This window comes from Pseudophryne corroboree, chromosome 1 (assembly GCF_028390025.1).
Source record: "Pseudophryne corroboree isolate aPseCor3 chromosome 1, aPseCor3.hap2, whole genome shotgun sequence".
NCBI classification, from domain to species: domain Eukaryota; kingdom Metazoa; phylum Chordata; class Amphibia; order Anura; family Myobatrachidae; genus Pseudophryne; species Pseudophryne corroboree.
The window spans coordinates 76775323-76788399 of NC_086444.1; the positions used below are offsets into that span (position 1 = coordinate 76775323).

Here is a 13077-nt window from a genome sequence, read left to right on the forward strand (position 1 = left end):
AGCCTTGAACACTTATGTACGAAGGTTCAAGTTCAAAATGGAATCGCTCAGGGCGATTATTGCAAGCCTGGAGAATTTCATGGTATCACTGGACATCAAGGATGATTACCTGCATGTCCCTATTTACCCTCTTCACCAGGAGTACCTCAATATCGTGGTACAGGATTGTCATTACCAATTCCAGACGTTGCCGTTGCTCTGTCCCCGGCACCGAGGTATTTACCAAGGTAATGGCCGAAATAATTATCCCGTACTTGGACGATCTCCCAGGGAGCAGTTGTTCGTCGGAGTAGCACTATCTCGGGAAGTGCTACAACAGCACGGCTGGATTCTGAATATTCCAAAGTCGCAGCTGGTTCCTACGACGTGTCTACTGTTCCTGGGTATGGTTCTGGACACAGAATAGGATAAAAAGGGTTTCTCCCGGAGGAGAAGTCCAAGGAGTTGTTGTCTCTAGACAGAGACCTCCTAATATGTATTCAGGTGTCGGTGCATCAATGCACGCGAGCCCTGGGAAAGATGGTAGCTTCTTACGAAGAAATTCCATTCGCCAGGTCCCATGCAAGGATTTTCCAGTGGGATCTGTTGGACAAGTGGTCCGGGTCGCATCTTCAGATGCATCGGCGGTTAACCCTGTCTCCAAGGGTCAGGGTGTCGCTGTTGTGGTGGCTGCAGAGTGCTCATCTTCTAGGGGGCCGCAGATTCGGCATACAGGACTGGGTCCTGGTGACCACGGATGCCAGCCTTCGAGGCTGGGGGGCAGTCACACAGGGAAGGAACTTCCAAGGCTTTGGAAAAGTCAGGAGACTTCCCTACACATAAATATTCTGGAACTGAGGGCCATTTACAATGCCCTAAGTCAGGCTAGACCCCTGCTTCAACACCAGCCGGTGCTGATCCAGTCAGACAACATCACGGCGGTCGCTCATGTAAACCGACAGGGCGGCACAAGAAGCAGGATGGCGATGGCAGAAGCCACAAGGATTCTCCGATGGGCGGAAAATCATGTGTTAGCACTGTCAGCAGTGTTCATTCCCGGAGTGGACAACTGAGAAGCAGACTTTCTCAGAAGACACGACCTGCACCCGGGAGAGTGGGGACTTCATCCAGAAGTCTTCCAAATGATTGTACACCGTTGGGAAAGGCCATAGGTGGATATGATGGCGTCCCGCCTCAACTAAAAGTTACAAAGATATTGCGCCAGGTCAAGGACCCTCAGGCGATAGCTGTGGACGCTCTGGTAACACTGTGGGTGTACCAGTCGGTGTATGTGTTCCCTTCTCTGCCTCTCTTACCCAGGGTAATGAGAATAATAAGAAGGAGAGGAGTAAGAACTATACTCATTGTTCCGGGTTGGCCAAGAAGAGCTTGGTAACCAGAACTCCAAAAAATGATCTCAGAGGACCCATGGCCTCTGCCGCTCAGACAGGACCTGCTTCAGCAGGGGCCCTGTCTGTTCCAAGACTTACCGCGGCTGCGTTTGACGGCATGGCGATTGAGCGCCGGATCCTGAAGGAAAAGGGTATTCCGGAAGAAGTCATTGCTGCGCTTATTAAAGCCAGGAAAGATGTTACGGCAAAGCATTATCACCGCATGTGGCGGAAATATGTTGCATGGTGCGAGGCCAAAAAGGCCCCAACAGAGGAATTTCCACTAGGTCGATTTCTACATTTCCTGCAAGCAGGAGTGTATATGGGCCTGAGTCTAGGCTCCATTAAAGTACAGATCTCGGCTCTGTCGATTTTCTTTCAAAAAGAATTAGCTTCAGTACCTGAAGTTCAGACATTGTGAAAGGAGTGCTGCATATTCAGCCCCCGTTTGTGCCCCCTGTGGCACCTGGGGATCTCAACGTGGTGTTGAGTTTTCTTAAAATCACATTGGTTGGAGCCACTAAAAACCGTGGATCTAAAATATCTCACGTGGAAAGTGGTCATGTTATTGGCCTTGGCTTCAGCCAGGCGAGTGTCAGAATTGGCAGCTTCATCATGTAAAAGCCCTTATCTGATTTTCCATATGGATAGGGCAGAATTGAGGACTCGTCCCCAATTTCTTCCTAAGGTGGTGTCAGCGTTTCACCTGAACCAGCCTATTGTGGTGCCGGCAGCTACTAGTGAATTGGAGGACTCCAAGTTGCTAGACGTTGTCAGGGCCCTGAAAATATATGTTTCCAGGACGGCTGGAGTCAGAAACTCTGACTCGCTGTTTATCCTGTATGCACCCAACAAGCTGGGTGCTCCTGCTTCTAAGCAGTCTATTGCTCGCTGGATTTGTAGTACAATTCAGCTTGCACATTCTGTGGCAGGCATACCACAGCCAAAATCTGTAAATGCCCATTCCACAAGGAAGGTGGGCTCATCTTGGGCGGCTGCCCGAGGGGTCTCGGCTTTACAACTTTGCCGAGCAGCTACTTGGTCAGGGGCAAACACGTTTGCAAAATTCTACAAATTTGATACCCTGGCTGAGGAGGACTTGGAGTTCTCTCATTCGGTGCTACAGAGTCATCCGCACTCTCCCGCCCGTTTGGGAGCTTTGGTATAATCCCCATGGTCCTTACGGAGTTCCCAGCATCCACTAGGACGTTAGAGAAAATAAGAATTTACTCACCGGTAATTCTATTTCTCGTAGTCCGTAGTGGATGCTGGGCGCCCATCCCAAGTGCGGATTGTCTGCAATACTTGTAAATAGTTATTGTTAACTAAAGGGTTATTGTTGAGCCATCTGTTGAGAGGCTCAGTTGTTTTCATACTGTCAAACTGGATATAGTATCACGAGTTGTACGGTGTGATTGGTGTGGCTGGTAAGAGTCTTACCCGGGATTCTAAATCCTTCCTTATTATGTCTGCTCGTCCGGGCACAGTATCCTAACTGAGGCTTGGAGGAGGGTCATAGTGGGAGGAGCCAGTGCACACCAGGTAGTCATAAATCTTTCTAGAGTGCCCAGCCTCCTTCGGAGCCCGCTATTCAATTTTTTATTATTTTTATTTAATATGTAGTTAACTTAAATAACTATTTATTAATTAAATAATTAATAATTATAAAAAAATATTTAATTTATTAATTGTAGTATATGTAGCCTCAGTTAGGTTTTTGTGCCCGTCCGAGCAGGGTGCAATCTAGGTGGCTCTCCTAAAGAGCTGCTTAGAAACAAGGGTGTCTCTTCTGTGGTGGTTGCAGAGTGCTCATCTGTTAGAAGGCCGCAGATTCGGCATACAGGACTGGGTCCTGGTGACCACGGATGCCAGTCTGAGAGGCTGGGGAGCGGTCACACAGGGAAGAAACTTCCAGGGAGTATGGTCAAGCCTGGAGATGTCTCTTCACATAAATATACTGGAGCTAAGAGCGATTTACAATGCTCTAAGCCTGGCAAAACCCCTGCTTCAGGGTCAGCCGGTGTTGATCCAGTCGGACAACATCACGGCAGTCGCCCACGTAAACAGACAGGGCGGCACAAGAAGCAGGAGAGCAATGGCAGAAGCTGCAAGGATTCTTCGCTGGGCGGAAGATCATGTGATAGCACTGTCAGCAGTGTTCATTCCGGGAGTGGACAACTGGGAAGCAGACTTCCTCAGCAGACACGATCTACACCCGGGAGAGTGGGGACTTCATCCAGAAGTCTTCCACATGATTGTGAACCGTTGGGAAAAACCAAAGGTGGATATGATGGCGTCTCGCCTCAACAAAAAACTGGACAGGTATTGCGCCAGGTCAAGAGACCCTCAGGCAATAGCTGTGGACGCTCTGGTAACACCGTGGGTGTTCCAGTCAGTGTATGTGTTTCCTCCTCTGCCTCTCATACCCAAAGTACTGAGAATTATACGGCAAAGGGGAGTAAGAACGATACTCGTGGCTCCGGATTGGCCAAGAAGAACTTGGTACCCGGAACTTCAGGAGATGCTCACGGAAAATCCGTGGCCTCTACCTCTAAGACGGGACCTGATTCAGCAGGGACCGTGTCTATTCCAAGACTTACCGCGGCTGCGTTTGACGGCGTGGCGGTTGAACGCCGAATTCTAAGGGAAAAAGGCATTCCAGAAGAGGTCATTCCTACACTGGTTAAAGCCAGGAAGGAGGTGACTGCACAACATTATCACCGCATTTGGAGAAAATATGTTGCGTGGTGTGAGGCCAGGAAGGCCCCCACGGAGGAATTTCAATTGGGTCGATTCCTACATTTCCTGCAAACAGGATTGTCTATGGGCCTCAAGTTGGGGTCCATTAAGGTTCAAATTTCGGCCCTGTCGATTTTCTTCCAGAAAGAATTGGCTTCAGTTCCTGAAGTCCAGACTTTTGTAAAAGGAGTACTACATATACAGCCCCCGGTTGTGCCCCCAGTGGCTCCGTGAGACCTTAATGTAGTTTTGGATTTTCTCAAATCCCATTGGTTTGAGCCACTCAAATCGGCGGATTTGAAATATCTTACATGGAAAGTAACCATGCTACTGGCCCTGGCTTCAGCCAGGAGAGTGTCAGAATTGGCGGCTTTATCGTATAAAAGCCCATATCTGATTTTCCATTCGGACAGGGCAGAACTGCGGACGCGTCCTCATTTTCTGCCTAAGGTGGTGTCAGCGTTTCACCTGAACCAGCCTATTGTGGTGCCTGCGGCTACTAGCGATTTGGAGGATTCCAAGTTGCTGGACGTTGTCAGGGCATTGAAAATATATATTTCAAGGACGGCTGGAGTCAGAAAATCTGACTCGCTGTTTATACTGTATGCACCCAACAAGCTGGGTGCTCCTGCTTCTAAGCAGACGATTGCTCGTTGGATTTGTAGCACAATTCAACTTGCACATTCTGTGGCAGGCCTGCCACAGCCTAAATCTGTCAAGGCCCATTCCACAAGGAAGGTGGGCTCATCCTGGGCGGCTGCCCGAGGGGTCTCGGCATTACAACTCTGCCGAGCAGCTACGTGGTCGGGGGAGAACACGTTTGTAAAATTCTACAAATTTGATACCCTGGCTAAAGAGGACCTGGAGTTCTCTCATTCGGTGCTGCAGAGTCATCCGCACTCTCCCGCCCGTTTGGGAGCTTTGGTATAATCCCCATGGTCCTGACGGAGTCCCCAGCATCCACTAGGACGTTAGAGAAAATAAGATTTTACTTACCGATAAATCTATTTCTCGTAGTCCGTAGTGGATGCTGGGCGCCCATCCCAAGTGCGGATTGTCTGCAATACTTGTACATAGTTATTGTTACAAAAAAATCGGGTTGTTCTTGTTGTGAGACGTCTGTTCAGAGGCTCCTACGTTGTCATACTGTTAACTGGGTTCAGATCACAAGTTGTACGGTGTGATTGGTGTGGCTGGTATGAGTCTTACCCGGGATTCAAAATCCTTCCTTTTTGTGTACGCTCGTCCGGGCACAGTATCCTAACTGAGGCTTGGAGGAGGGTCATAGGGGGAGGAGCCAGTGCACACCACCTGATCCTAAAGCTTTATTTTTGTGCCCTGTCTCCTGCGGAGCCGCTAATCCCCTGATAATGCTGACATTATCACGTAATTCCATAAACAAAGCCATCCATTCCGGTGTCGACTCCCTGGGGGGTGACATCACCATTACCGGCAATTGCTCTGCCTCCATACCAACATCGTCCTCATACATGTCGACACACACGTACCGACACACAGCAGACACACAGGGAATGCTCTATTGAAGACAGGACCCCACTAGCCCTTTGGGGAGACAGAGGGAGAGTTTGCCAGCACACACCCAAGCGCTATAATATATATGGGAACAACCCTATATAAGTGTTGTATCCTTATAGCAGCTTAAATATAGTAATATCGCCAAAAAAAGTGCCCCCCCTCTCTGTTTTACCCTGTTTCTGTAGTGCAGTGCAGGGGAGAGTCCTGGGAGCCTTCCTCACAGCGGAGCTGAGCAGGAAAATGGCGCTGTGTGCTGAGGAGAATAAGCCCCGCCCCCTATTTTGGCAGGCTCTTCTCCGGAGTTTGTGAGATCTGGCAGGGGTTAAATACATCCATATAGCCTCAAGGGCCGGACTCCATGGCTGGGCCTGTGTTCGATCCCTCTGGAGCTAATGGTGTCCAGTAGCCTAAGAAGCCAATCCATCCTGCACGCAGGTGAGTTGACTTCTCTCCCCTAAGTCCCTCGATGCAGTGAGCCTGTTGCCAGCAGGACTCACTGAAAATAAAAAACCTAAAAATATTAAATATTAATTATATAGTAAAAAGACTGAGGAGTCTTCATGCCGCCGATTCCTTCTTGTTTCAGCATCTGCAAGGGGGCCGGCGGCGAGGCTCCGGTGACCATCCAGGCTGTACCTGTGATCGTCCCTCTGGAGCTAATGTCCAGTAGCCAAAGAAGCCAATCCATCCTGCACGCAGGTGAGTTCACTTCTTCTCCCCTAAGTCCCTCGTTGCAGTGATCCTGTTGCCAGCAGGACTCACTGTAAAATAAAAAACCTAAGCTAAACTTTTCTAAGCAGCTCTTTAGAAGAGCCACCTAGATTGCACCCTTCTCGGCCGGGCACAAAAATCTAACTGAGGCTTGGAGGAGGGTCATAGGGGGAGGAGCCAGTGCACACCACCTGATCCTAAAGCTTTACTTTTTGTGCCCTGTCTCCTGCGGAGCCGCTATTCCCCATGGTCCTTTCAGGAACCCCAGCATCCACTAGGACGATAGAGAAAATAAGAATTTACTTACCGATAATTCTATTTCTCGGAGTCCGTAGTGGATGCTGGGGTTCCTGAAAGGACCATGGGGAATAGCGGCTCCGCAGGAGACAGGGCACAAAAAGTAAAGCTTTAGGATCAGGTGGTGTGCACTGGCTCCTCCCCCTATGACCCTCCTCCAAGCCTCAGTTAGGATACTGTGCCCGGACGAGCGTACACAATAAGGAAGGATTTATGAATCCCGGGTAAGACTCATACCAGCCACACCAATCACACTGTACAACCTGTGATCTGAACCCAGTTAACAGTATGATAACAGCGGAGCCTCTGAAAGATGGCTCACAACAATAATAACCCGATTTTTGTAACTATGTACAAGTATTGCAGATAATTAATAATTAATAATTAAATAACTTAAATAAACAAGTAAATAAATAAGTACAATCCTTTGCTCAAATGCATAATTTGTATGTCAGAAGCCATGCAAGTAGTCCTCATTCTGTGACACTGCCATATATGACCTACAACACCTGATATTCCCAGGTGGTCATCCAACCTGGTACTAATCAGGCCCAACACTTTATTGCTTCCAAGATCGAACGAGATTGGGCATATACAGTGTGGTATGGTAGTAGGTGAAGTGGCACTAACCAGAGTCAAAGTGCCACTTTTACAGAGGAATATGGGCCCAAACGGGGAGTAGATGATAGTGTATCCCCTTATGGATATTTCTCTGGATACAAACGTATAGGCTTTTTATAAAATGACCGTCATTCGCCTTATCACTTACCTATAAATAAGGGTACATGAAGGATTTAAATCATCTGGTCACTCTTGCTGGTTCAGTAAAATAAGCATGGGAGTAAGAATTCACCCCTTATTCACAATCAAGGTATGAGGCACCAGTGTCTCGAGGTAATCCACGTAGCCAATTAAAAAATGCATATTGGTTTAAGTGTTAGTTGAGACAGTAGTATCTACACCCTTCTGCTGTTCTCCCGTCATGCCAAACATATGGTATCAAACGAGGAATGAGAGAGGGTGAATCACCGTCTTGCAGCCTGAAAGAAGTAAGAAGAGATATATCGAACACTCCAATCATAATAGGATTCTCCTTGATGTGAAAATTCACAGCGCAGGGAGTTAAATGTCCTTACTCCTATAGAGTGTGATAATATCAAGAAAGGAAGGACAGGGAAACTAAGGAAACATACAAAAAAACCTCCCAGTGTGTATATTAATGTATGCTTGTTAACAATTGCAAGGATCAAGAGAAGAATAAATTTCTCTGTTTGTCCAATTTCTATAGCAGGCTGCTAAAGTAACACTATTATATACATGTGTATCATAACTTTATTGTATCAAACATGAGCCAAAACCACATTGCCTTTTTGTATAAAAATTTTGTGGCAAGTGATAAAGCCAAATATTTATCTTATTTAAAACCCTTTAAGAGGTCTAAGAACACTGTACGCTATTGACGTATGGAGTACCGTAAGGGTACGCACGTTGCGTAGCAATCGCTTAGCCGAGGTCGAGACGCTCAAGCGTCACGTTCGCTCACGGCCAAGAGATCACAGGCAGGCACACTATTGGCTGCCGACTAACGTAATGATTTGCTATAGCGATGCGAACGCTCGAGACCACGAGGAGATCACCAGCGGCGCAGACGCTCACAATGTTAAACCTTTAAATCTAAACCATAAACAATGTAATATGCTGTAAAACCTTAGTGTAGAGATAGGGTGTAGATGCAACACAGTGTAACCTTATTAACTTAAAAGCTGATTGAGCGTCACTGACGCTCTGTGAATACTTAACACTATAAGAAATACACAGATACCGTGCTTAGGGTCCAACGCCTAATATATATATTATGAATGTTATACTTGCAAAAGAATTAATACAATACAAGTCATACACTACAATATAACATAGACTACCTAACCAGATAACTACACAGGAAATACAATACAATACTATTACGTTTAAGAGAGTACGAGAGAAAGAAGGGAAGAGAGAGAGAGAGAGATATGGCCCATAACAACAAGAAAGACAATATGATTGCGGAGAAAACTTACGCACAAGGGGAACGATCGCATGCGCCTCTGGACATCCAGCTCCCGATTTTCAGCAATGAGAACCGTTGAAGAGTGAGCTGGATGTGATCGGCTTGTCTATTTATGCCCCACACACAATACAATTCAATGGTCCCTACAATCTCATTGTTCATTGGACACAGGAATTCCTCCTCGCATTATAACAAAAGGTCATAGGTTGATTCATACAGGTGGGCTGTGACGATTTCCAACTGCTCAGGTGGGTGGGCAACTAGGTTTCCCGCCGCATGGATAAGTAAGTGCAAATAATAGTAAATGGACATAAACTTCTTATGTCCATAACTATTCGCACGAGCGATTAATCCGCTTCAAACCAACACCGGAATATTGCTAATTAAATACTCTTCCGATGGATACTAAACACCACAGTATTACTCCTGTCTGACCCTTCGTATCAAACAAAGAGGGATTTCTCTGTCCATGAACATGCTACATTAACCAAACTTTCAGATTCTATCAAAGGGACCATGATCTACAAAATACATTATATAGTGGAAATATGTAACGATTGAGTCGCACGCTACGAACACATGAACTCTACTGTAAATGCACATACCGCGCGCCCGCGGGTGCCCGCAACAGCGAGTATGCGCACGCACGGGAGAGCGCACGCATGCGCAGCGCAGACCTGTATGAGGTGCAAATATGGCAGTGTGCATCGTGATATTTTTCTGACTTTGACAGTCCACCCTTTGGCAGTCCACAATAACTGCCACTTCCAAAAACATTTCAAAAAGAGAAAAATATATGTCAGGGGTTAATACATTTCCATGGTTGGGTAGGGGAGGAGAGGAGAAGGTAGGAAAAGGGTATGACCTAGTGAGATAGCAGAAGCATGTGTGTATGAATCCGTGTTTGGGGGTCATGTATCATCGTGCCGTACGTGTTTTAAATCAAGCTTCGAGGCATTGCGAAGTATACATTTGAATTCCTTCTTATCCCGTGGTACGGGTCTGTGGATGGGCTGTCAAACTTTACCGAGCTCTTTTCGGCTGTGGTTGTAACAAATGGGGAGCACATTTTAGTTGATGATACATGTATGGGGGAATATGTGATTGCTGATATCTGTGCCTGTATTCCCTATCGACTATGTGTGTAATTACCTGAAGGTTGTAGAGATGAAGAAAAGACATAATTACGGTAAATGCAGTGGTATTCTATGTCAGGTAAATTAACATTTGTCGGTTGAAGTCTTGTTCGGTGTCTGTTGAATGCAGTCTTCTTTGTGCTTTTGCCCATAAGGTGCGAGCAAAAGCTTTGTCAATGTCCATAGATTTACAAAAGTGTTGGGCTAGCGTAATTTTAACATTTCTAGGGAAACTGGGGATCTATGGCAAAGTTCATCAAAAATCTGTGTATCAGGTTGTCAAAACTTCTTCTTTAATCCATCTGTTGTCTGTATATCGGCTCATCAAATTCCTCGTCCAAGTGGGTCTTTTTACCTTGGAGGAAAACGGAAAAACAGGTGAAAGAAACGGACCGTAGAAATCGCATTTTCATCACATCATTGTTTCTACATTTGGGTCATAAATCAAATCCATTGGAATTACAATTTCCTCACTCCTTAAACTCATCACCCTGGTACTTTGTTTACACTTCGTTAAAGCCTGACCGCATCTAAATATCAAGCCAATCGTTATGATAACACCTAAGATACATAGGAGAAACTTCCCAACATCCATTATGACTCCTTGAGCCCATTCTCCTAAACCAGAGAACCAATTTCGCGGGTTCAACCATGACACCCAACCAGTCAGCTCATTACCTACAGCAGCAAGAGTGAGATTGTGTCTCCTGCGAAATTCCCACTTCAGTTGGAGAATATCGTCCATCTTTTGGTCTATGACCTCGGCCGGGTCCTCGGTACTATTTGTAATATATGTGCAACATTTCACGCCGTACTGCGTTGCCAGTGTGACACAATATCCACCTGTCACTGCCGTGAGATAATTGAGAATCATTCTATGCTGAACTAGTTCTGTTTTATAAGCTTGAAGTTCTCTTCCAGTATACCTAAACGTGTCATCATACATTTCTGTGATATTGTCTAACAAATTTGCGAGCGCAGATATGTATTTATAATTCAACACTCCTCTGGTGGTGCGAGTGATGTCTAACGGGATTAGAAACTGAATCCCGGTGGATTCATGGATCATGTCAGAGGCCGGATGCTCTGTTCTTTCTATCAGGTGCCGTTTAACTACGTGCTCGTAATGGGTGTGAGTATAAGGAGCTTGGGCAACACGGTGTATATCTTTCATTTTGGCATGTGATACAGTCATTACTTCAGGCAGTACTTTTCCAATATAACACAATCCTTCAGAGTTTGGGGCAAGCCACTTATACGCCTTCCTCCCGCATATGAAATATGCATCATCGGGGAGAACATATGGGACGGAGTAGGACATAACCATATTACACATCTTCCATGTGAAATCTCCTAACCCTAATTCTCCCATCTGTCTAGTACACGTATCAGCTTGTACGATATGTGCACAGTATCCTGGTGATACCTCTCCAACTCTCGTAATCCTATTTCCTAGGGTATACCTATATCGGAAAGATTTTCCTCTACTGGCTATGTGGCGTATAAGTTCTGTATCTGTCGGCATTCTATCTGCTCTATATGAAAAGGTCATGGTTTGGTTACTCCATGACACTTCCCAATTTCCCGGCTTTCGGGGATTGGAAATGTTAAAACATATGAGGGATCTATCCACATGATATTGGTGGAGCTTCAAACTAGGAGGACTGGAGATATTAAACCTCCTGTCCACCGGCCTCCCACCACTTAGCTCAAGTACCTCCCCTATCGTTAAAGGAAATGGTACTAGTCCTGATTTGCTATGACCTTGAGGTACTTGAGAGCATACCCAACAATCTGTTTGATTTAACACACTACCCACTAAGGAGTGATAGTCACTCAAGGGATGCCGGTCCATGTGGATATTAAAACTGGATTGGCATTTCTTGATGCACCCATCCTCAACTACGTTGTCACAGAGCCTACAGATACAGTTTTCTTCAGCTAACAATCCTTTACAATTCCTTCTATGGTCAATGCTATCGGATCGTTTTCTGATACTCGCCTTTGCTTGTTGATTATGTTGTTCTCGGAAAACTACGCCTCCATCTCTGTCATCAGAACCCATTCCAGAACCTCTCTCGACCTCCATGGTACTCTCGCCGGAACAGACTGCTCTGGTCAACATCATGGTCAACAGGAAAATCCGGATCACAGTCTCTTGGGGCAAGTCCATCTTATAGGAGGAAACGAAGAAGAATGAGAAGGGGGAAAAATAATTTGAGGGAGGGGGGATGGGAAGTGGAGAAAAACAATAAAAGGGAACAGGGAATCGACAACTGCTTTTGATCTTGTGATTCTCAATGCTCAGGTGCCGCCTCAGTCCTCCTGGAACAGACACTCCAGTGATACAACTTCCTCTACCGTCTGTTCCTTATCACGGGACCTCTCTGGATCAGCAACCTTCTTACAATGAACCCAAGTCTCTCTCTCGGCAACTTTCAATGCTGTAGTGCTAGTCAATAAGACTTGGTATGGTCCTTCCCATCTGTCAATAAGGCAACCTGAGCGTAGAAAATTCCGTATCATTACATAATCCCCAGGTTCAATGTCATGACAATTACTATCTGGTAAATCAGGAATCATTAACTTCAAATTATCATTTTGATTCCTTAGCTGTTTACTCATATTAACCAAGTACTTTACAGTCACTTCATTGTTACACTTCAAATCATCCTGAGGGTTAATCATAACATGCGGTTGTCGACCAAACAAGATTTCAAAAGGAGACAGATTAAGAGGGGACCTGGGAGTGGTTCTGATGCTGTACAGTACAATGGGTAAAGCTTCTGGCCATGTCAATCCTGTCTCTGCCATCACTTTACTCAGTTTATTTTTAATAGTGCTGTTCACTCTTTCCACCTTCGCGCTCGCCTGTGGACGGTATGGAGTGTGCAGCTTGCTATCAATTCCCATCAATTTACACATTCCTTGAAAGACATCACCTGTAAAATGGGTACCCCTATCACTTTCAATTATTCTAGGGATACCATATCTACATACAAATTCCTGCACAATTTTCTTAGCAGTAAACATAGCGGTATTTGTGGCCGCAGGAAATGCTTCGAACCAATTTGAGAAAACATCTATACAAACAAGTACATATTTCAAATTTCGACAAGGGGGTATTTGAATGAAGTCAATCTGTATTACCTGGAAAGGGCCGCCTGCAGGTGGGATATGAGATGGTTCTGTTGGTATTGACTTTCCGATGTTCTTTCTCAAACAGGTAAGGCATGAC

General features: G+C 45.8%; 1 pseudogene; it reads right to left on the reverse strand.

The window, feature by feature from the left end:
• Positions 1-7150: 7150 nt before the first annotated feature.
• On the reverse strand, positions 7151-7269 carry LOC134932960 (5S ribosomal RNA; annotated as a pseudogene).
• Positions 7270-13077: the final 5808 nt, after the last annotated feature.